General features: G+C 36.3%; 1 long non-coding RNA gene across 1 annotated transcript in view; it reads left to right on the top strand.

The window, feature by feature from the left end:
• LOC103876244 overlaps nucleotides 1–23,690 on the top strand; it is a 95,899-nt gene extending 72,209 nt beyond the window's left edge. Inside the window, exon 3 of the long non-coding RNA XR_004176514.1 lies at nucleotides 21,729–23,690. This is a non-coding gene — a long non-coding RNA (uncharacterized LOC103876244). The remainder of the gene's footprint in view (nucleotides 1–21,728) is intronic.
• Nucleotides 23,691–23,874: the final 184 nt, after the last annotated feature.

The following is a 23,874-nucleotide window of genomic DNA, read 5'->3' as shown; positions in this document are numbered from 1 at the left end:
GTTAACTATTTATAAGTAAGGCTTCTGGTCAACAGTAGGGTATGAGCAGTTCAGTTTTGGGGGAGTCAAAAATTATATGCAGACTTTTAACTGCATGCAGGTCAGTGCTCCTAACCCTCATGTTTCCGAGTCAACCGTGTGTGTGTGTGTGTGTGTGTGTGTGTGTGTGTATATAAAATATATACTTAAATTTATATATATTTTCTCTGGAATCTTTTAGATACTTCTTTTTAATCTTAAGTGTTCTGAAATTTCCAGCAGATGTTCCTACATATGTGGTTTTCACTGATTTTGTGTAGATGTTGAGTTCCTTCAATATGAATGTCTATGTCCTTCTCTACAAGAAATGTTTTTAATTTTTTTGATAATATATCTTCTCATCTGATTTTATTATTCTTTCCTTCTGAAACTCATTATTTGGATAATATGTCTGCTGGATTGGTTATCTTTTTTTAATCTTTTCACATATCTTCTTTCTTTTTCATCTATAGTCATTTGACTATTTTCTAAAAGATTTTATCTACTTAAATACTTCTTTTATAAATTTTGCTTTGTTTTTTCTTTGCCTTTCAGCACTAATTTTTAAATTCCAGAAGCTCTTTCTTTTTCTCTGTCCATTTTCTTATCCTTGTGTTTTTTGATGGACATAATATCATCTTCTTAAATCTATCTAAGAATACTATTTAGAGATTTTTGTTTTATCCTCTTCAGTTTCCTGGATTATTTTATTTTCTCTGAGGTTAATTTTTTATTTATTTCCCTTTCATGCTATAGGATTTCCACAAAAACTTTCTTTCTTTGTTATCTATTATATTAATAATATATATTATTATTATATTAATGAATAATATTATTATTATACCAATGAATAAGGCAACATAAAATTTCACTCTGGGTGATAGTATAGAAGCAGGGATCTTCTTTACAATCTCCATAACCAACAATCTTCTCTCCAGGAAGAACTAACAAGGAATGAGCTATCATGCTTTGGTGTCCCTAAATGTCAGAGTACAGAGAGAGTTTTGATATGGATTTCCAACTCCCACACCATCTACCCTAATTTCTCCCAAATAGTTACTTCAGCTTCTTTAGAAAAATGTCCTTTGGTTGCTGTGGTTGCAGTGGCAGTGGTAATGACAGTGGATAGATACCTTGATGCCAGGCATTTTGTTACTGGAGATCAACTGGGTTATACTCAGAATTTAATTTTTCTTTTGCTATTTCCACAGCTTTCTCTTTACCTTTAATAGTGTCTTCTATTTCTGAGGCCTAATCTTTTTCAGAGTTCTTAAGTGAGGATAAACTCCAGCCAGAGTCATGGATCTCTCCACGTGAACTCATGACTGTGTTGTCCACTGGCCAACTGCATCACCAGTCCTTCATTTCCTGTTTGTCTTCAGAAATCTGTTACAAGTTCTTGTCTGTTGATATCTACCCCTACCTTTTTTTTTTTTTTTTTTTTTTACTGTTTCAGATTTTATCTTTTTTATTCTCTACTACTATTTTATTTTATTTTATTTTATTTTATTTTATTTTACTGTTCGGGATTTTATCTTCTTTATTCTCTACTACTATTTTAGTGAGGTTTCATGGGGTGAGGGAGAGTGATAGGAGAGAGATAAACACATGTACTTGATCTCCCATTTGGAACCAAAAATCACAGATAAGCTTCTAAAGACAAATTTTCACCTCCGGTTTAGCATTATAGTTACAGAAATCTTTACCTTTTACAAGCGCCTTGTCAAGCAACATTTTCTTTAATCTTCACAACCTCATGAGATAGACAAAATTATCTCTAATTTACAAATAATAAAAATCAGGTGTAGTAAGATTGGCTTCCTTAAGGTTAAAACATTAATTAGAACTCAAAGTATTGTAATTTTATGATTTTGGTACCATGGCCAACAACATAACTATGTTAAGAGGTCATCACTTTAGAGATGTGCCTCAGTTGCTGACATTGTTTAGGATGAACGATAGTATCACATAAAGAGCCCTTGTCTGGAGGAGTCAGGAGGCTTAAAATCTAGTCTCATTCCTCTGAACTAATTAACCACAACTTCACAGGCTTTTATTTCCTCATCTTAAAGTAAGAGGGTCAAATGCAATAATATTTTCAAATTTCTTTTCGGCATTCATGTTTTATATTTCTATAAACCTGGAGAATGTGATCCTCAATGATATTATCTGAGGCTTGATAAACCTCACTGTAGAAGTGTGTTCTGAGCATGTTGCTTTCGATTTAAGCAGACAGTGCTCTGCCCTTAGTGGGATGGGTTTCATCAAGAGTTTTCCCAGGGCATCAAATTAAGTCTAATGATATTTAATAGTTAGGACTCTTGCCTAATTGGGACAGTCATGCTCACTTAATTGAGATGCCTCTAGGTAATTGTGTGGTATATCTACAGAACTTGAGGTGACCGGAGACTAGTTATGTTTTGGACTTCAATAATTCTTAGTGACAATTCAGCAGAGCAAATGCAGAGTGAACTCTTCTTTAGAAAAATAATCTCTTCTAGATAAAAATAATCAATTTTCCTAGGAAGATAACCCTTTAGCTGTCTGGTAAAAATCAGTTGGTAAATGCCACTCTTGCTTCCAGAGAGGAGGCTAATAATTGATAGGCTGGTCTAATATGTTGAGCAGTCATCATAGGTTTGTATCACAGCAGGCGTGTGCTTTAGAGAATCTTATAATCCACATTAAAAGACAAACCCATATAGAGAAAAGAGGCAGGTGCTGACTCTGAGGTATAAGAAAAAGGAAGACTTCAAACATGTGCACACATACACGCACACTTATTAGACAAATCAAAGAAAAGCACAGGGACATAGATTCTTCTTTACAATCTCCTTAACCTCAACAGGAGGTGCTGAATTTAACACCTGGCTGTTTTATCCATTAGTCTTCTTTCTTCAAGACTGAATGAGGTCTCTGGTTTCTTAAATAGTTGCTATATTGAGGTTTGCTCCCGTGGACTATGAAAATCTTCATGTTTTCAATATAGTCCATTCTATCCTCCACTTGCCCTATATGACAATATTTTCCTTATAAGTAGCATTTAGGAAAGTTTTATAATTCAGAACTTTTTAATTTTAACATCTACCCACCTGGTTGGGATGCTGAAGTGGGAGGATTGCTTGAGCCTAGAAGTTTGAGGCTGTAGTGGGCTATAGTGGTGCCATTGTACTCCAGACTGGGTAACAGAGTGAGACCCGATCTCTGAAAAATAATCATCATCATAAAATAAAATAAAAATTAAATAATTTTTAAAAGATCTAAAATAAAGCACCTTAATTTAAAAAAACACACACATAGACCTATAAACACATAGACCTATAAACTATGATTTGATGCCCTTCTGGGGACACCTTTGGCTTTATCTGAGATAGGCTGATATCATATAATAGTGAACATGTCTGGAAGAATCACAATATTTCCTGAGTAGTTGAACACTGCATACATACAATTTGTTCTTAATCCAAATAATCTCAAACCACATGTCCCATGTAATCACTGTAGTTGTCAACAGCAGACTCATACTGGTTTATTTTTTTCCACAGGGGTGGAGCTTTTTAGATAATTGATTTAACAAAGTTAAAGGTATAAGTTTAATTATTGCTTTTCAGCAGTTTCTATGACACTTGGGCTCAGTAACACCACTGAGATTTTTTTTTCCACCCAAAGCAGGAATGTTCCATGCCCTTGCTCTAATCCCATCTGAACCAGCCACTTACCTACACTATTATTAGCAAAAGTATTTTGCAACTCACTGTGAAAGCAGAGAGTTACCTTTCTCTACTATCTCACTGAGGCACTCAGGCTGGGGCAAGATACCAGTAGTGGTTAAGCAAATTAATAGGCTAACATCAGGTGGATTTTAACATCCCAAAGGATAAGCATTTATTTAGCATCCCTCTTTCCCTTCCCTTTGGTTCCACCTCACCCCTATGTCTGACTTGTACTGAGTAGTAAATTGGCAGTTTTCACTACAATGGTTTGGGATATAATAAAATATTCACTAGTTTTACAATATTTGTGATTTTATTTTCAATTTTAATTATGTTCTTGTTATAAACATCCTTTGTTTATGAGACAATGAATATATTTCATATTAGTTTAAAATACTTTAAGTGCCATTGAAAGGTTGTTTGCAATTTGGGAAGCAGAGTCATTGTGTCATTTTTCTATTTAATGCTGTGTTCCTGATAGGTACTGAATAAATGACAATCGTTGTTGATTACTTAACTTATATCAATGTATTTCATAAAATAACCTATACGATATTTTATCAATATTCTAGTCCATCTGATAAGCATTAAACCTGCCAACAATAATGTCATATTTATTACATAATTCTTCTGAATAAGGTCATCTTATGACATTTTTAATTCCTAAGAATCTCTATTTACTTTGAAATTCAGATTTATGGATCAATATATAAGGTCAAAGTTGTGCCACGACTTCACAGACATAAAAATCTGCTCAGCTGTAGACTTAGGTTACGCTAGCATACATCCTGCAGCAGAGTTTTAAATTTAATTCTGGACTTTAAAAAAACCTGGATAGAAGCAACAAAGATTGCTGGATGGAGTACTGAGGAAAGCAAGGTGAAGTTGAGTGTCAGAAGGCTGGTCAAGGTTGCATAAGTGCCTTAGTTGCTAATTTGCCTATGGCTTTCTTTACACCTTGGTTTTATAATTTTTATAGTGAAGGTACAGAACTCAATCTCTCGGGCTTTATAGCATGTTGATGTTTCACGCACCTCACATAGTTCTTATAAAGGCACTCTAATGCTATGGTGATTTTCTGAACCCAAAAGCTAGTAATGTAACAAAGGTTGTTTTCTAATCTATGAAATGTCTGAATGTATTTTATAAATATAAAAGTCTGTCAAAGCTGGGCAAAGACACAAAAGTATTTTATCTTTAAAAATATTACCAAAATTTAAAAATCAAGTCACATTTAGTTACACGTGTAAGTAATTTTCTATCTCAAAAAAAAAAAAAAATTCAGCAGTTGAGACACTGCCAATAAATCTCCATATTTATTTTCTGTTACAGACTGAACTGTGCCCTCTATCCCAAGTTCATATGTTGAAGTTCTAACTCCTAATGTGACCATATTTAGAGATAATGTCTTTAGGAGGTAATTAAGGTTAAGAGAGGTTATGAGGGTGGGGCCCTAATCCAATAAAACTGGTGGCCTTCTAAGAAGAGGAAGAGAGAGAGAAATATCTTCTAGCACATGGACAGAGGACAGGCCATGTGAGGACACGTTAACAAGGTGGCCAACTACAAGCCAGGAAAATAGACCTAACCAAAAACTGAACCTTGCCAGATCTCAATTTTTGATTTTCCAACCTCTAGAACTGTGAGATTAATTTCTGTCGTTTAAACCATGCAGTCTATGGTATTTTATTATGGCAGTCTGAGCTAAGACATTCTCCATATTTATTAAAAGTATCAGAAGTAAATAAAATATTATGCTGTGGAAGTTCACGGGAGTCCTCAAAATAGATCCGGTGCTATTCTGTCTGAAATATTTGACTGTCTGGAAATAGTACCCTCTTAAAAAATTCACTCTATTAGGTTTCAGGAGGTAAGATCTTACTCTGTTGTAGTTCTAATTATCAGAAGACATTGTGGAATTAATATTCAGATAATGTTTACCACATGTGTAGTTTTAAACTGAACAATGGCAATATTCATCTATTTACAACCATTAAAGATGATCTCTTAAGATTCATTTTGTCCAAAATAGAGAGGGGTATAAGTGTCCCCTGCAGGGTGGAAGACTACTGTGGACATCCTACAGGGCTGCCATGTGGTCACTCCAAGCTTTCCTGCATTTGCCAGGGTGTTCTGCCCTCTCTCACGGTGAGTAACCATAGGGACAAGCAAAGATATCAGGTAAGTCAGAGATGAATGTTACTTTTCTTGTTACTAGAATCAAAAGAATGTAATTGAGCCATTGTCCACAAGCACAAAGAAGAGAAAGGTGAAATGACTCGCCCACAGTGCTCATTCACAGGAAGAGTCAAAATCTGAAACCAGCTCTCCATCAAATATTCACTCCATTGTTCAAGCTTTTGTCCAGTCAACTATACATAATTCCTCTCTTTATATGGAGATATGACTGGGCCTAAAATATGAATGCCACAAATTCTATGACATAGCAAAATATTTTAGAAAATACTATAATGGATGTACATTTCCTCAATGGAAAAAAATTAAAATATTAGATATTTTTAAAAACACTTATGCCACTCCAAACAACCAGATGTTATAGAGTGAATGTTTTTCTTTCTTTATAAATTTGGTAACATATGGACCCCACACATATTCAAGAAAACAAACTTTTTTTTCCCTTGGTCGATACTCATTTTGTTATTATCTCTTACAGACGTGCATTCTTGAAAGAAAAATAATGCTTTTGTTGTGTGACCTTTGTCAGAATCATTTGTAAACACTCTAATAGAAAAGAATCAACCTTGAAATGAACTAAAACACAGTTATTTTTCTTGGTTGAAAGTATTTGTCTAGAAAAGAACTTCAGGCGGGCATGGTGGCTCACCCCTGAAATCCCAGCACTTTGGGAGGCTGAGGCAGGTGGATCATGAGGTCAGGAGTTTGAGACCAGCCTGGCCAACATAGTGAAACCCTGTCTCTACTAAAAATACAAAAAAGTTAGCCAGGCATGGTGGCATGTGCCTGTAGTCCCAGCTACTCGGGAGGCTGAGGCAGAAGAATCACTTGAACCTGGAAGGTGGAGGTTGCAGTGAGCCAAGGTCGTACCACTGCACTCCAGCCTGGGTGACCAAGCGAGACTCTGTCTCAAAAAACAAAACAAAAAAAAGAACTTAAATTTACTTTTAATTTTCAAAAATGCTATATTGTTTTATTCATGCTAGGGACTCTTTCTGGGAAAAAATAAATAACAAAAAGAAATCTTTAATTTCTAAAATCATTGAAGTTGTTCCAGTTTACATATCTTTTAAATTATGTAATACAGATTTTAATGTTTGAATTTGCTTTTCATTTTAAAACTGTCACATAAGCAAAAGTCACTACAAGTAATTTAGCTTTAGTTTTTTATGTAGTTTGTGGCATGAGGATCTTATTTCTCCCATAAACTAATAATATGTTATTATTTTGAACAATTAACAATCTGACAATTTAAAATTTTGTTACAGTATTTATCAAAAATTCCATTTGCCATTGACAAGCAATAGCATACTCTCTAAAAAATCTTGTGACCACATTTTGATCAGCAAGGATAAGTGCTTAAGTAAATTGTCCCACCTAACACCACAACTCTATAGTTTACAATAAAAGATAGAAGCAGTAATATCACAATAAAGGCTTAGCAGGAAATCAGCTCACTCTAGGAATGGCATTAGATAGCACTAAGACCAAGAACATTCAATTGACCTCAAGTTTTGTTTCTCTTTCTTGGAATGATCTTGCAAGAAAAATAGAAACAAGCAAAAAATAAGAGCAAATAAAAATATCTAGTATGAAATTTTAGGGATCTTGAACAAATATTTCGTTTACTTCTCTCATCTGTAAGTTTTACCATCTTAGATAGGTGAAACTATATCCTAATTTTTAAAAGAATCAAACCTCTGAGGGCCAGATATTATACCCTACCATACTAATTAGTAATAATTCCTATTTGGAATAGTTCTTTCATGTGTTTCCTAAATTCTGCCTCTTGCACATTTTTGTGCATTTCCTCTTGTTTAGTCCTCAGTGGAAATGAAGTTCTTTGTTAAAGAAGATGAAGACTGTCTAGTCACTATCTTTTAAATTAGAATATTTCATAGGCTTGATAATTGATAATGTTTGGTTGTGTCCCCATTCAAATCTCATCTTGAATTGTAGTTCCCATAATCCCCACATGTCATGGCAGTGATTCAGTTGGAAGAAATTTAATCATGGGAGTGGTTACCTCAATGCTGTTCTCATGACAGTGAGTTCTCATGAGATCTGATGGTATTATAAGGGGCTCTTCCCCCTTTGCTTGGCACTTCTCTCTCCTGCTGCCATGTGAAGAAGGATGTGTTTGCTTCCCCTTCCACCATGATTGTAAGTTTCCTGAGGCCTCTCTAGCCTTGTGGAATTGTGAATCAATTAAACATCTTTCGTTTATAAATTACACTGCCTCGGGTACTTCTTAATAGCAGCATGAGAACAAACTAATACAATGATAGATATTGTATTTGAACTGCCATTTTCTTTCCAAAATAAATGATCTCACTACCCTGCATACTTTCTCATCTCCTTTAATTTCAGAATTAGTAGTTCACATTGAGAACTGGAAGGATCAATAGACAAGAGATTAAGAGTCAAGGCTGTAGTCACAATTCTGCCATATATTAACTATGTGGCTTCCAATAACTTGCTTCAAGCTTTCTGAGGCTAAATATCAGTTAAATGTGAAATTTTGACAGTTATCTGTAATTATTCTTGTGCATCTAAAATCAAAGTTCTAATTCTTCTCTGAAATTCATGTAGTTCCCCCACATTAATCAGGGAATCCAGAACTGGACACAGTATGCTGGTGCTAAGTATATAAGTAATGTCATTATTCTGACATGTTTTACTACTATGTCTGAATTGTAGTCTCAAAATAATGTTTTCAAATTATTGGACTCCTGCAGTGAAATAAAAATTTTATTATCCATGTTGACTTCAAGATGTTTTGTTTCTGCGAATCTTGCTCATCTTTATGAGCTCTGAAATGTTTAACTTTGTTTTTCAATGTATCAGCTGAAGATATATGTATTGGCATGCCTTTTGTTTACTAATGATTATTCCTCCAACATATCATTATATATATGATCTGGATAACAATTGGCTAACCTTTCCATCTGACAATGCATCATTTACTCCCTTAATTATTATTCCCACAAGTCACCAAAGAAAATATTTAGCATTGTCAGGGGTGGTGCTGGCCCTGGAAAAGAACCACCAATGTTGACACTGATCCTCTGATAAGTCCTCTCTTTAAAATGACCATGAATTGTGTGATCCACCCTAGAACCTATATACCCAACTGACTTATTTTCCACTTCCCAGTTTATTTGCTTCTATTTAGAGCAATATGTTCCATTGATCTCCTTTCCTTGAGAGATAGAAAGCAACTCAAGCTGAGAGTATGACACCTAGGAATCTATTTAGACAATATATGACAAAAGAAATCTTCCCATGGAAGAGGAAAAAAAGGCAATAAGAACTATAGCCAGCTGAACTCTGTCAATCTACATTAAATATAAAGAGCTCAAAAACTCCAATTACAAACAGAGATTATCAGAATGCGTAACAACACAACTATATGCGGTCAATAAGAAATCCACTTTAACTATAAAGACACAAACAGTATAAAAGTAAAAAGAAAAAAATATACATCATGTGAATACTAATCACAAGAAAGCCATTATGACTTCATTTATATCAGAGAAAATAGTCTTCAAACAAGAGTCAATATCCAAGATAAAGAGACATATTTTGTGATAATAAAAGGTTGAATTTACTCAAAAAGAATTTAAATGTGTAAATTTAAATTTTCATCCGATAACAGAGCCTCAAAATACATAAAACAAAATTGACAAAACTGAAGGGAGAAATAGACAAATTCACAATCATTATTGGAGACTTCAACAGCTTATTTGTAGCAAATGATAAAACAAGTAAATTTTTTTAAAGCCAATAGCATTATATTATATTTGAACAGCACCATCAACATGTGATCTAATGGACTTTTGTCTAATCTGTTATACAAGAAATACAGAATATACTTTCTTTTCAAGCATGCATATAATATTAACAAAAAAGACAATATTAAAAACTTTCAATAAATTCAAAAGTATTGAAATCACAGAGTATTTTATCTGACCCCCAACAGAATTAAAGTAAAAATTAGTAATAAAAAGATATCAATAAATTTCCAAATATTTGGAAACTAAGCAACATATTTCTAAATAATCCATTGGTCAAACAGGAAATCACAAAAGAAATTAGAAAATATTTTGACCCGAGCAATAAAAAATATAACAAATTGGAATTTGTAAGATGCAGCTAAAACAGAACTTAAAAGGAAATTCATAGCTTTTAATGCTTATATTAGCATACAGTAAGTTCTAAAATCAATAATTTCTTCCACCTTAAAAATCCATAAAAAGAAATGCAAATTGTTTTAAGTAATTGAAAGAAAGGAAGTAAAGATAAGAACATAAATTAATTAATCTCAAATAATACAAAAATCAACAAATTAAGTTTTTTCAAAAAGTTAATAAAAGTAATAAACCTCTAGCAAGGTTTAGAAAAAAACAAAGAAATCACAAAATATCAAAGTCAAGAATAAAAGAGGAACTATCACCATAGATCCTACAGACATTAGAAGGATAATAAAAAAATATGAACAGCTCTATGTCAACAATTTTGACCATATAGATGAAAAGGACAGATACCTTGAAAAATATAATTTCCGGCTGGGTGTAGTGGCTCACACCTGTAATCCCAGCACTTTGGGAGGCTGAGGCAGGTGGATCACGAGGTCAGGAGTTCTAGACCAGCTTGGCCAACATAGTGAAACCCCGTCTCTACTAAAAATACAAAACTTAGCCAGGTGTGGCAGCACAGGCCTGTAATCCCAGCTACTCAGGAGGCTGAGGCAGGAGAGTCGCTTGACATGGGAGGCGAAGGTAGCAGTGAACCGAGATCGCGCCATTGCACTCCAACCTGGGAGAGGGAGCAACTCCGTCTCAAAAGAAAAATATAATTTCCGGCCGGGCGCGGTTGCTCACGCCTGTAATCCCAGCACTTTGGGAGACCGAGGCGGGCAGATCACAAGGTCAGGAGATGGAGACCATCCTGGCTAACACAGAGAAACCCCGTCTCTACTAAAAATACAAAAAATTAGCCGGTCATGATCGCGGGCGCATGTAGTCCCAGCTACTAGGGAGGCTGAGGCAGGAGAATGGAGTGAATCCGGGAGGCGGAGCTTGCAGTGAGCCAAGATTGTGCAACTGCACTCCAGCCTAGGCGACAGAGCAGGATTCCGTCTCAAAAAAATATATATATTTATATATACACACACATATATATATATAATTTCCAAAGTGATAAAAGAAGGAATATACAATCTATATAATAGTGTACATATTTTAAAAATTGAACTTATAATTTATAACCTTCCCCCCCAAAAAATACTCCTGGGCCATATGCCTTTGGGAGTGAATTCTACCAAACATTTAAGAAAAAAGAAACAAAAATCAAACTTACACAAACTTTTCTAGAAAATAGACCGTGGGCAGGGGTCGGGGGTGGTGGTGACCGTCAGTGCACACATATCAATTAGTTTTATGAGGCCATATAACCCTTATACCAAAATCTTAAAAGGGATTCTTTTGTAAATTCTCACAAAAGACTTACATCATGACCAAATAGTGCTTATCTTAATACAATATTGGGCTGGGTATGGTGGCTCATGCTGGTAATCCCAGCACTTTGAGAAGCCGAGGTGGGCGGACCATCTAAGGTAAGGAGTTCAAGACCAGCCTGGCCAACATGGTGAAACCTCATCTCTACTAAAAATACAAAGATTAACTGGGTGTGGTGGTGCACACCTGTAATCCCAGCTACTCAGGAGGCTGAGGCAGGAGAATCATTTGAACCTAGGAGGCAGAGGTTGCAGTGAGCTGAGATCATGCTACTGCACTTCAACCTAGAGCAAGACTGTGTCAAGAAAAAAAAATACAATATTGGTTTACATTCAAACATCAATCAATGTAAATCATCTATGTTGTCAAAATTGTTGGCATAGACCTGTTCATAATGTATTTTTAAATTATCCTTCTAATAATGTCTGTAGGATCTGTGGTGGTAGTTCCTGTTTTATTCTTGACTTTGATATTTTGTGATTTCTTTGTTTTTTCTTAATCTTGCTAGAGGTTCATTAATTTCATTAACCTTTTTTTTTTTTTTTGAGACAAAATCTCACTCTGTCACATAGCCTGGAGTGCAGTGGTGCGATCTGGCCCCACTGCAAGCTCCGCCTCCTGGGTTCATGCCATTCTCCTGCCTCAGCCTCCCAGGTAGCTGGGACTATAGGCACCTGCCACCATACCTGGCTAACTTTTTTTTTTTTTTTTTTTTTTGTATTTTTAGTAGAGATTGGGTTTCACTGTGCTAGCCAGGATGGTCTTGATCTCCTGACCTCATGATCTGCCCACCTCGGCCTCCCAAAGTGCTGGGATTACAGGTGTGAGCCAATTTCATTAACTTTTTGAAAAAACTTTTTGTTGATTTTTGCATGTAAATCAAAAAGGAAAAAATCCCATGGTCATTTCAATAGACATGGAAAGAACATTTAACAAAATTAAACAAAGTCTCAGCGAACTTGGGGTAAAGGATAATTTCCTCAATACAATAAAAGGAATCTATGAAAAATCTCCATCTAACATTATACTTAATGGTGAAATACTAAACATTTTCCACTAAGTCAAATAAAAAGTATGTTTATTTCACTAATTTGATTCAACATTGTACTTGCCTTAATCATTGCAAGACATACAAGTTAGAAAAGAGAAATTAAAATTGTTTTCATTTTTGACATGATTGTATATGAAGAAAATCCTAAGGAATCTACCCTCATAAAAAAAGCCAAAAAACCCGATAATATCTACTAGATCTACTAGATAAGAAGTGATGACATGATTTGATTAAAGTTTAGGAATTCAAGACAAATATACAAATATCAATTCTATTTCTATGTGTTATCAATCAACAATTGAAAATTAAAACACAATAGCACAAAACATAACATACTTTAGGGGTATGTTTAACAATATATGTGCAAGATGTGTACACTGGAAACTACACAGTATTGCTGAGAAGATGGAAAGGCATAAAAATGATACAATGGACTCTGGGGACTCAGGGGAAAGGGTGGGAGGCAGGTGAAGGATAAAAGACTACAAACTGGGTTCAGTGTATACTGCTTGGGTGATGGGTGCACCAAAATATCACAAGTCACCACTAAAGAACTTACTCATGTAACCAAACACCGCCTGTTCCTCAAAAACCTATGGAAATTAAAAAAAAAAAAAAAATTAAAGAGAACAAGAGAGAGAAAAAAAGAAAATCATTAAAGTTCCAGGCTAGCTATTAATGACAATAATAACAATAATGATATTTTATGTGTCTATAGTGTCTTTCTATATGAGCACCTCAGAGGACTTTACTGATAAATATTTCACCCAAACAAACATACTTTTTCAATTAAAAATAAATAAATGGAGGGATATACCATATACCATATACATGGATTACAAGACTCAATATTGTTAATATCCCAACTGTCCTCAAATTAATCTATAGATTCAATGCAATTCCAATCACATACCCAGCAGGAATATTTTTTAAAACTAATATTTAAATGGAAATGTAAAAGGCCTAGAATCAGTAAAACACTCTTGGAAAAGAATAACAAAGTTGGAGTACTTTACGTAATTTCAAGAATTAGTATAATGCTATAGCAATCAAGAGAATGTGGTATTCATAGAAGGCTAGATAATAGATTAATGGTACAATATACAAAGCCCAGAAACAGTCCCATCCATTTATAGTCAAAAGATTTTTTTTTTTTTTTTTACAAACTGTCAATAAAATTTATTGGTAAAATGATTATTTTTTTCGACAAAAGAGGGTGAATAAAGTGGATATCCATATCAAGAAAAAGTGAGAGATATGACTAACTTATTATATTATACACAAAAATTAAGCAGAGAAGTATTACAGACATAATGTAAAAGTTCAATCTATAAAATAAACAACTGAAGACTATCTTTGTGAACTTATGATCTGGCAACAATTTATAGACAAAATACAAAGAGTACTGACTATAAAGGGAAAAGTGGATAAACAGGACTTATCAAAATTCAAAACATTGGCTGGACACGGTGGCTCATGCCTGTAATCCCAGCACTTTGGGAGGCTGAGGAGGGTGGATCACCAAAGGTCAGGAGTTCGAGACCAGCCTGGCCAACATGGTGAAACCCTGTCTCTCCTAAAAATACAAAAATTAGCCTGGCATGGTGACATGCACCTGTTATCCTAGCTACCCAGGAGGCTGAGGCAGGAGAATCGCTGGAACCTGGAAGGCAGAAGGCTGCAGTGACACAAGATCGTGCCACTGTACTCCAGACTGGCAACAGAGCAAGACTTTGACTCAAAAAAAAAAAAAAGTCTAGCCACATACCAGGATAAAATATTCATGATAGCCAATAAACACATGAAAATATATTAAATACCTTAGGGAAATGCAAATTAAAAGTACAAAAAAATCATATATCCATTAGAATTCCTAGGATTAAAACTACTTAATGTCAGAGAGAAGGTAGAGCTATGGATTACTCATATATTGCTGGTGGAAAGTAAAATAGTACAACCACTTTGGAAAATTGGCAATTTCTCCTAAAGTTAAACATATACATAACCTTTGACCTTGCAATTCTAATTTTAGGTATTTACATGCAAAGGTAAAAAGATATCCAAAAAGTTGTGTAAAAGAAATGGTCACTCCACTTAATTTATAATCATAAAAACTTGGAATTAATCCGAATGTCTTTCAACAGAAGCATAGATAAGCAAATTGTGATATGTTCACACAATGAAATACTACTCAGCAAAAAAGGAACAAACTACAAATACATGCAATCACATGAATGCAGCTACACAAGATATTTATATTATGCAATACATCCAGTTCAAGAATAGGCAAAATTGGGCAGGACGCAGTGGCTCACGCCTGTAATCCCAGCTCTTTGGGAGGCCGAGGCAGGTGGATCACGAGATCAGAAGATTGAGACCATCCTGGATAAGACGGTTAAACCCCGTCTCTACTAAAAAATACAAAAAAAAAAAAAAAAAAAAAAATTAGCTGGGTGTGGTGGCGGGCGCCCGTAGTCCCAGCTACTCGCAGGGCTCAGACAGAAGAATGACCTGAACCCAGGAGGCGGAGCTTGCAGTGAGCCAAGATCGCACCACACCACTGCACTCCAACCTGTGAGACAGAGCGAGACTGTCTCAAAAAAAAAAAAAAAGGAAAAGAATAGGCAAAACTAATTTATGGGGATAATAATTGTTTCTGGAAGAAGATAGTTTGATTAGAAAGGAGCATGAGAAAACTTTCTGGGCAGCGCTTTGTATCTTTTTTTTTTTTTTTTTTTGAAACAGAGTCTCGCTCTGTTGCCCAGGCTGAAGTGCAGTGGCCGGATCTCAGCTCACTGCAAGCTCCGCCTCCCGGGTTTACGACATTCTCCTGCCTCAGCCTCCCGAGTAGCTGGGACTACAGGCGCCTGCCGCCTCGCCTGGCTAGTTTTTTGTATTTTTTAGTAGAGACAGGGTTTCACCGTGTTAGCCAGGATGGTCTCGATCTCCTGACCTCGTGATCCGCCCGTCTCGGCCTCCCAAAGTGCTGGGATTACAGGCTTGAGCCACCGCGCCCGGCCAGCGCTTTGTATCTTGCTTGTGATATTGATAACAGGAGCATATACATTTGTGAAAATTCATTCGTTGGTACACTCAAGATCTGTACCTCAATGACATAAAGTATAAAAAGAAGCTCTTCAAACCCCCAAATCTGGCATGTATGATATGTCATATTTATGCAGGTATATTTGTGTGTGCGCATATGAAGAAACCAGTTTGCTTGCTCATGTTAAAACCTACTCTTTTGAATTGGATTTGAATGAAGTTTTTCAATGCCTTATAAATATTATCTAGATGAGACAGAAATCCAATGCCTTTTGATCAATGATCTCAACATGTCATATAGTTGAATTCATAAGCCCAAATATAGAACTGCTTGCAGAGAATCCGGGGCCTAGGAAAATGAAGCAGGTGCCCCAAATCTTGCATTTGGGAGCCTGCATGCTGCAGGCTTTGGGAAGGCAGGCAATAGAGGATACAATTATTTCAATTGAGCTAAAAACTAAGTAATACCCCATGGCATATGAGAGCCATATGAGGTCTCAGAGGTCTTCCAGGTCAGCCCACTAACTGTACAGGTGGAGAACTTGACACCCAGAGAGGTTAAATATTTGCCCAGGAACACACAGCTTGTTAGTGGAAATCTCAGGCTAAAATCCAAATAGCCTTATTCCCAACACCACGTGAAGTCACTGTAGCTGTATGCCTCTTACAGCTGTAATTACTCACCATTTTCAAAGCAGAAGGGAATGGATGGACTATCAAGATATTCAGTCTAAACATTGTTGTTGTTTTCTTTTAATCTCCCCAACCACTTTATGGCTTCCTTTGATATATATTCCAACCCGTTATAGACCAGAAAGAAGAGAGTGACTAGCTAACTGCTTGCCCGAGCCCATAACCCTTTAGGGCTGCGTCATGCCTAAGAAAGAATTTTATTGCAAGGAAATTGCATTTCAGTTTCTTACAGCAACTTCCCTACAGAGGTTTTAAGATTAGAGAGTGGAATGCACTGCATCACTGAATACAACTGGCATGCATCTATTCCATGACGTGAGCACAAACATTCATTTACAATTACTGTACTCATTGTAATAAGGCTGACTTTTTCTTTTTCTTTTTCTGGAAGGAATTTAAGGATCATTTACGTTTTCAAGATACAAGCAAAATTTTACTCTCCAAATTATAACTTTATTTTTTGCAGTCATTGTGTAATTTTAGAAAATGTAGAGATCTTGTTTATATCCCAAATTTCCTTTGGAAGACTGAATTTGCAGTCTAATACTCTGTTTATATTTTAATGCAAACTAATTTTTTTTTCCACAGTAGTGAAGGCCTTCAGGGCTGTTGTGTATATGGGAACAGTGAACATCGGGGACCTGGAATTACCCAAATAATTTGCTGTCCAAAGGATTTCTGTTATTCTTGCACCCATGCCCTAGCCTATGCCCCAGCCATTCTGGACTGTTACAGAAAGAGACTTTTATGGTTAGAATTGCAGTTTCCAGAGTTTATTTATTCACCGGGGAATGTTTGAGAGCCCTGTGAAAAATTCTATCCACATCGGTCAGTTGTGGAGGACTCAAGGTGTCTTATAGTCCATAGGCAACTTCAGGTAGGTGAGCTCCAGAAAACTGTAAAGTCTTCTGATTCTCTTTTTTGCAATTCTTTTTGACCTCACCTTCCATGTTAATTAACATGGAAGGGTTTTCCAGGCCCTCCATGTTAATTTTCTGCAAGCAGGTGTTGTGAGGAAGGCACATAAACAGAGAGAGGCTTAGCAGGGAATAGCCGGGGAGTAGAAGGAGGACCAAGAAATATAGGCCAGGAAGCATTCAACAAGACTATTGAAAATGCAAACTGAAAAGTCTGGGGGGAAAATTAAGCCACAAATTCATGTATTTCAGACTTTTCTGGAAAGTGCCATTCTTGGAAAGTTCCCAAGAAATATTAATTGAGCAACAGCTAGTTAGCTTTTTTGGAAAATACATCAAAGTTGAATGACTTCCACTGTACTTTATAATAAATAAACCTCTCTTTTGGAAGGCTAATATTTGCTATTCTTTTTAATTCTTATTTTTTAATGAAAAAATAAATGCATTCACATTTCTTGGTTTTTTCCTTTCCCCACCATGCCAAGATTTCTGATGTACCACAAAATCCAGTTTCATATGTCTGTCTTAATTCTACATGAACCAGCGTATGTGCCCTGGTGCCAATGTGTTAAGAGCCATTAGTGACTTCATCTATTACTAAGACTTCTATATGTGGGACTTGATGACATGGGGTACTCGAGAGAGCAGTCATTTGATTGATTCCATAGTGTAGCTGTGACAGTGTGGAAGCACTATGGGGCATTTTCAGAGGCAACATGAAGGCTATATAAGCCCGAACAAAATGTACTGGCATAAATCCTCAGTAAATATTTATTAAGATCAATGGCTTCATACGATGTGCTGACGATAGCTTTTTGCTCTGTTAGAATTAAGATAAATTATATTATTGATGTATTAGGACCTCCTCTTTGCTTTTAAAGCACAGGACGGTAGTTGTTTTCTTTTTTCTCATATAACTTATATACCTTCCTAGTAACCAGAAATGGCATCAAAATGCTTTCATACTCCTTTAATCTATGGCCAATCTGCTATGGTTTGGTAACAATGATGTGACCTACAGAAATGTCTTAGACAAGAGCCAGAATCAGATTGCGATGAATCATTTGACCTCTGCTTATGTGGCCAGTGATAAGGTGTTAACAGTTCATAATCATATCCAACAGTTATCAATAAGTAATACCTCAGCTAGCACTGTAAAAAGCAGTGAGGACTAAGTCAACATAGCCTTCAGAGAACATTACTAAGAGCTTGTGATGGAAAAGCGCCCAGCAGACCCCCAGGACTAGAAGATGTTTATAGAACGCAAGATTATTGTCGGTCACTGATGAAAGAGTACTTTTCTTCTTCCTGACGTACTTTTTCAAAAATAACTGGTTTCAAGACCTTATCTGGATCTATGTTACCTTAGATATTCTTGAGTGCTATTTTGAGCATTTGGGTATATTTTCCATGATGCCCTCTTCCCCCAAACTGGTGTCCTTCAAAGGAAAGAATAAGATTTGGAGTTTTATTATATAGCCTGGATATAAAGAAAATTTGACTAGATCATTTAAAATGAAAACAAAGTATTTTAATAATTAAAAGAATAAAATAATTTTGGTCCCATTTCTGTGACAAAAAGAAAGAATCAATACTGTCATATTTCTACTGTCTTTATCAGGTAAGCCATGAACTGATTGGTAAGTGTAGTTGGCTGCGACCAATTTAGTTGAAACTATGATCTGAATTACTGAATCCGCTCTGCTGAAGTCAAATCAGTTGTGTCAAAAGGAAACATTACCCTCTGCCCACCAAAAGTATAATAAACTGGTCGGACGCGGTGGCTCACGCCTGTAATCCCAGCACTTTGGGAGGCTGAGGCAGGCGGATCACGAGGTCAGGAGATCCAGACCATCCTAGCTAACACAGTGAAACCCCATCTCTGCTAAAAAATACAAAAAATTAGCTGGGCATGGTGGTGGGCGCCTGTAGTCCAGCTACTCTGGAGGTTGAGGCAGGAGAATGGCATGAACCCGGGAGGCGGAGCTTGCAGTGAGCCAAGATCACGCCACTGCACTCCAGCCTGGGTGACAGAGACTCCGTATCAAAATAAATAAATAAATAAATAAATAAATAAATAAATATAATAATAATAAACTTGTCTAGAGTAGTGGTTTTCAAATTCAGTGCCAGGAAACACTAGTGAGCCATTATAGCCTTTGTTCACAGGTTACTCAGGATTTAAGTTCTAATATAACCCCATCTATGGCACTTGACTTTTAAATAAATATGACAGATTACGAAGCTTAGACATCTCTTTATAAGTTTGCCATCAAAATTTTTGCAGTCTCCCCTCTCATCCTGGGTGCAGTATCCTATAGATCATCTATATTTTTTCTTTGTTGGTTGGTTAGTTTTGCCAGCCAAAGTAGTAGCCCATGGCCCAAACCTATTTGACAACTACTCTTCTACAGAACACGTTAAGTTAAATGCTTTAAAATCTACTCTCTGCCTTTGCCTTTGCCTGAGCTAATGACTCTCTTCAAGGTATCCTAGCCATTGTTTTCTGTTTCCTCACTTTGAGTTCAATAACAATAAAATAGTGGCTACTAAGTGTTTTTTAAAATAAGCTTGACCTAAGAATTACTGCTTTTTAAAATTAAACTAACACAGACCTCAACTAAGTTTTCATATTTTTTTTTGTTATTGTTGTTGCTATTTCAACAGAGGGGGCAAAAATTTCCACATAAGATCTTTGTAGAGACTTGATAGGACATCTTTAAATCTCTCTTTTAAGTCTTAGATTAAAATATTAAATGCCACTTGACTGTACACGTAGCCATAAATAACTCCACTCAGTACATCTCATCAACTTGGCAATGAAGCTCTGGCAATCTCCAAAAGAAGGCCTAATTGGTGCTCAGTAATAATCTCTGTTTCCCTTTGACTACTCCTAAAATACTGGAAAAGGTGTATCTTTGGAACATACTACATGCTTCAAGAGAATAATGTATAAAGAACTCATCCTTTAAAATGTTTTCTTAGGGCCATTCCTTAAATATTTTTCATATCTCATTGACAAATTGACATAAAGTATAATTGGGTGTTTAGTAGATAAAGTAATCAATGGGTCTGATAGTTTTGTATTTTTGTTTGTTTGTTTTGTTTACCTAGGAAATATTGAAGTATAAACAAATGGCATCAGGCATCAAAGATCTGAAATTTGAGAGGGGCAGGTGGAAAGGGTTATTTGTGCCCTATAATATACAGAATCAAAATCATGTGGTCTGGGTTTCCAAAGAATGCAATAGACTATTTGTCAAATTAACCATAAACAGAGAAAGGGATGATCAATTTCAAAATGACTTCTTATTCACTACTCACATGGTTGTGTCATTTCCTGTTGGCTAAAGAGTGAGGACTAAGTCAACACGGCAGCAGTAAATCATATTCACAGTCAACATTCATTAGAAAAAACAAGGCTGAATGTTTCAACCTAGACTGGAGTGCTCTTACCACAGAGCCTAGAGAACTTAGTGCAATGTCCTTGAGAGGGCAAATAGGCATAATTTTAAGAGGAAAAAAAGGAAAAGATTCTCTTCCAAGAAAACAAATTCTTCCTAAATACCCAGTTCAATCCATTAAATTTTATGAATCATCTTTCGTCAATTTCTCACTTCAAAAAAAAATGCCTTCTATTTTGTTGATGCTATATAAGACTAACAGTGATCACCCTCTTCTGACCACCCCAAAAAGAGACAATTGTGAAATTGCCACCTTTCAGTACAGAACAGTTTACAAGTTTACGTTCTTGTCTTTAATTTTGTATTGAAATGCCTATATTTGAAACTATTTAATACCCATCATCTTATTAAATTCTCAAAGAGAATGCCCATGACTCATATCCATATTTTGTGACATAACGTCTGTGAAGGCATCCTGCACGTTTTCTTGCTTTGATGTCAGCCATCTCTCTGCTCCACTGATACTGACCATAAGAGACCAGTGCTTCCTCCTCATTGTGCACTTGCTCCTTCAAACACTTCTGCTGGAGTCTGAAGAGAGGCAGGTGACCATGAATAAACAATTAGGATTACGCCTTACAATATTCCACTGTGGGCTGAGATCTCCATAAATACACTGAACATGAAAAGGGAGGTGCCTGTAGTGTGTTTCTAAAGAAGAATTTTGGAAAGTGCAGGGCACTTGATTTTCTGAGCGGTACTATTGTGCAACTTAAAGGAGGCAGATGTTATCATCCTCTGTAAGGATGAAACTGCGGAAAAGAATTTAGTCAGTGTTTGCCCAAGGACAGATAGTTCATTGGTTTAGCCTGGACTAAAACCCAAGTCCCTGACTTGTAGTCACTCAAATCTCAGAAACAATTATCAGTCTCGTGCTTTCCCTAGATGGGGACTCTCTCTCAGTTAGTTCTCTCTCCAGGCCTGGAATCAACCCTTTTTGTATCAAAGGGCATGTAGTTTCTATGGGAGGGGAGATTTCCTCTGGTAAGTAAAGGGTTAGCCACGAAGAAAATAATTTTTAAACTCAAACCTTTTAGGGCAACTGAATGTGTTCTATTAACTAAATCACAGAGAACTATTTACTATTGGTTTTCTGTTCTCTTGGTCTTAAGGATAAATCAGAAAAAGGAGAGAGTAAACGGAAGACAAAAGAAGACAAACAAGAATCACAAAAGGAAGGACACTAGGTAATATACTATCCTCTCAGGTAAGGCGTCACATTTTCTAAATGAATGTGTTTCTTAAAGGTAAACCTTTTATTGCAGTCTACAATTTTAGTCTTTTCCAGGAATTTAGGTATACTTAGATCCCATATTCTCATTGAAGATGAGCAGTTTCATCAAGGTTTCACAGCTAGTGAGTGACAGTGCAGACCAAGAACTGAAGTCATTCGTTCATTCATTCATTCATGTAATCATGCTGCTACCTTGTTCCAAGTCCTGCCATGACTGACTTCACATTACCCTGAGAATGAAATCCAAATTCTACAGCCAATTATTCAGCCCCGCCTGTTTACTTTTGCTTCCCAACCTACGCTCTCCCTCCTTCAGTGGGCCCCAGTCATTCTGGCCTTTCTTCTGTTCCTCAAACCTACCAATCCCTTTCCCTCCAGCCTATAACCTTTCCACTGCCTGTGAGCGTCCTTCTTCTGGACCACGGCTCTGATCCCTACCTAACTGTGCTTTAATCATGCCATGCCCTGTTTTCTATGAAGAAAACATGGGATGGTCTTACTTCTTTATTTAGTGTCTATCTCCTGCCTGGAATGTATGCTTTTTGAGAGTAGCAAACAGGTCTGTCTTGTTTACTGCTATATCTGCAGTTCCTAGAACAGTGCCTGGTTTACAGCAGAGGCTGAATAAATCATTGTTAAACTAAATGTTACATGAATTTTAAAATATATTAAGTATCCACTTCACACTGAACACTAGAGATTTTAAAAAGAAAAAGGAAGAATTTTTACCCTAGAGGGATTCAAATCCTGGTGACTTCAGGCAGCTGGTGTTTCTACTTTATTATACATCCATTACATTTTGCTCAGCAACTGGCAGATTCCTGGAAATTCAGGTCACCTGATTTCCAAAAATAGTCATCCACTATGATTCCAGATGATTATATGGTGAAGTGATTATGCATCTTGTTTTGCTTGGGGTAGACCCTGTTTACCCCTGTTGTCCAGCCACAATCATTGGTAGTGCCTCTTCTGCTCTCAAAAGTATCCCGGCTTAGATGATAAATTATATGGTTACCCTATTCATTGATCAGCCAATTCGTAAACATTCTTAATTATTTCTGTTAAAGTGATTTAACCATTTAAGCTACATCAGTTCAGAAATATGGAGGATCAAATCATATCTCTGGAAGTTAAATATAAGACAAAAGATGGGATGGGCCCAGCTCCAATTAGTGAGTCCACTAATGAAGCCAAAATTTCTCAAGACACATTCAACAGTTCTGAAAAGTGCAAATTAGATTTTACATGCAAACTACAACGTAGGTCAAGGACTCTTTATTGTGTCAGAAACCATTCTACAAACTTCACTTGCATTTCCTCCTAATTACCATTATGACTCCTATTTTACAGATCATGAAATTGAGGCTCAGAGAGGCTAAATAATCCACCCAAGGCCATACAGAAAATGTGAAGTTGAAGACCCAAATACACCTTTTTGTGATCTGCCCCAACTACTATGCCCATTGCTTTTTAAACAAGTAAACAAAGAAACATGTAAATAATTCAATAAATGTTTCCTGTGTTTAAGTAGTTTTGGGAAATGCTAGGTTAAACTATGTTAGTCTGCTTTTCTCTAGGTTTTCTAAATGTTTGTAACATCAGTGTGTTTGGTGAATCTTCAATGGTGATGCAGGTACAGTGTCACCCTCACTAATTGGGCCATGGCACCCTTTGTGTCAGCAGGGAATTACAGCTCGGAAGAACAAACATTGGCAAAGGCTGCTCTAGGAACCCTAGCAGGGCCAGCAACCCGCTTGTCTGTGGGTCAGTCCTCCACTTGTGTAAACACAGACCCACCGATCGAGTCTGAGTCGGTGCTCTCTGAGGGGGCTTCAATTTTCTCAGCCCCAAATAGTACATCATTCCTGGATCCCCTAGGCTTCAGGGGCCCTACCAGTCCACTGCTTACATCAGTGCTTTTGACCAGTCTTCACTGTGCCTTTTCACTTCCCATGTTGAACTTTCTGCTTTGTTTGTTTTCACCTCATCTTCTTCTCATTTATAAGCCTAGGAGTCTCCATAGG

The sequence above is a fragment of the Papio anubis genome, chromosome 10 (assembly GCF_008728515.1).
Source record: "Papio anubis isolate 15944 chromosome 10, Panubis1.0, whole genome shotgun sequence".
NCBI lineage: Eukaryota > Metazoa > Chordata > Mammalia > Primates > Cercopithecidae > Papio > Papio anubis.
This window is presented reverse-complemented; position numbering and strand designations above follow the sequence as displayed.